The sequence below is a fragment of the Lissotriton vulgaris genome, chromosome 1_1 (genome assembly GCF_964263255.1).
Source record: "Lissotriton vulgaris chromosome 1_1, aLisVul1.2, whole genome shotgun sequence".
NCBI lineage: Eukaryota > Metazoa > Chordata > Amphibia > Caudata > Salamandridae > Lissotriton > Lissotriton vulgaris.
In genome coordinates this window covers 234,962,901-234,964,967 of record NC_141685.1, presented here as the reverse complement: position 1 = coordinate 234,964,967, position 2,067 = coordinate 234,962,901, and the positions used below count along the sequence as shown (strand labels likewise).

The 2,067-nt window shown below is 39.3% G+C and overlaps 1 non-coding gene across 1 annotated transcript; it reads left to right on the top strand.

Moving 5' to 3' along the window:
• The first annotated feature begins 978 nt into the window (after positions 1–978).
• Positions 979–1,051, top strand: TRNAA-AGC (transfer RNA alanine (anticodon AGC)). The gene has a single exon. It is a non-coding gene; the product is annotated as a tRNA-Ala (tRNA).
• The last annotated feature ends 1,016 nt before the right edge of the window (positions 1,052–2,067 follow it).

The following is a 2,067-nucleotide window of genomic DNA, read 5'->3' as shown; positions in this document are numbered from 1 at the left end:
TTATAAAATTTGCATACATTTTATTTTTAACTTGTCATTGCCCATGGTCATTGCAGAGTAAGAACAGAAAAATCACAGATGGCTTTCAAATATGGTCTCATTATAACAACTAAAGTGGTTTAATCAAAAGGGTTCAGGTATTCTTTAGCATGTGAGAGGAATTTGAATTCTTATGCAATCTCAAAATGAAGTTCTCACAACTTCCATTTTCATTTTCTCTTATTTTTTTTGACACTCTTTCCTCTGAAGGATGTATAAATCTGGCTTTCCTTGCAAAACAAGAGTAGAGGAATATCCAGGATTTGATTTTTTTCACAAAAAGGGATTGGTCTGCATACTGTCTTAAGGAGGGAGCCCGGCTAGCTCAGTCGGTAGAGCATGAGACTCTTAATCCCAGGGTCGTGGGTTCGAGCTCCACGTTGGGCGAAAACGAGTAATTTTTGCCTGAATATTGCATTGACTCTCATAATATGGAGATTAATCTTGCATTAGACCTGCAATAACTCCCAAAAATTGTCCAGGAATGGATTTCCTTCATAAAAAATGATTAGTCTGCATACCATCTTGAAGTGGGAGCCCGGCTAGCTCAGTCGGTAGAGCATGAGACTCTTAATCTCAGGGTCGTGGGTTCGCGCCCCACGTTGGGCGAAAATGAGTAATTTTTGCTGGACTCTCATAATCTGGTGATTATTCTTGCATTAGACATGCAATAACTATCAAAAATGGTATCTCCCTTGGTTTCTCATTGGTGGGAAATTTAACTTCAATATTAGGTAGAGTATGAGTCTAGATGAACACACCACAATATCACTCATAATCGAGTAGTAAACAGGCCAACCTGAACTGTAAAACATCCCATAAGTGGAGGTAAGGCATAAGTTAGGAGTGAACTGAACACTGTTATGGGCAATTGGACTTCAAATAAAGTGTGGAAGGCAGTGAGGTTACTTTTTTCATGTTATGCAGATTAAACACACAGGGGAATTAGCTCAAATGGTAGAGCGCTCGCTTAGCATGCGAGAGGTAGCGGGATCGATGCCCGCATTCTCCATTATAAAATTTGCATACATTTTATTTTTAACTTGTCATTGCCCATGGTCATTGCAGAGTAAGAACAGAAAAATCACAGATGGCTTTCAAATATGGTCTCATTATAACAACTAAAGTGGTTTAATCAAAAGGGTTCAGGTATTCTTTAGCATGTGAGAGGAATTTGAATTCTTATGCAATCTCAAAATGATGTTCTCACAACTTCCATTTTCATTTTCTCTTATTTTTTTTGACACTCTGTCCTCTGAAGGATGTATAAATCAGGCTTTCCTTGCAAAACAAGAGTAGAGGAATATCCAGGATTTGATTTTCTTCACAAAAAGGGATTGGTCTGCATACTGTCTTAAGGAGGGAGCCCGGCTAGCTCAGTCGGTAGAGCATGAGACTCTTAATCTCAGGGTCGTGGGTTCGAGCCCCACGTTGGACGAAAACGAGTAATTTTTGCCTGAATATTGCATTGACTCTCATAATATGGAGATTAATCTTGCATTAGACCTGCAATAACTCCGAAAAATTGTCCAGGAATGGATTTCCTTCATAAAAAATGATTAGTCTGCATACCATCTTGAAGTGGGAGCCCGGCTAGCTCAGTCGGTAGAGCATGAGACTCTTAATCTCAGGGTCGTGGGTTCGAGCCCCACGTTGGGCGAAAATGAGTAATTTTTGCTGGATTATTGCATTGACTCTCATAATCTGGTGAATATTCTTGCATTAGACATGCAATAACTATCAGAAATGGTATCTCCCTTGGTTTCTCATTGGTGGGAAATTTAACTTCAAGATTAGCTAGGGTATAAGTCTAGATGAACACAGCGCAATATCACTCATATTCGAGTAGTAAACAGGCCAACCTGAACTGTAAAACATCCCATAAGTGGAGGTAAGGCATAAGTTAGGAGTGAACTGAACACTGTTATGGGCAATTGGACTTCAAATAAAGTGTGGAACGCAGTAAGGTTACTTTTTTCATGTTATGCAGATTAAACACACAGGGGAATTAGCTCAAATAGTAAAGCG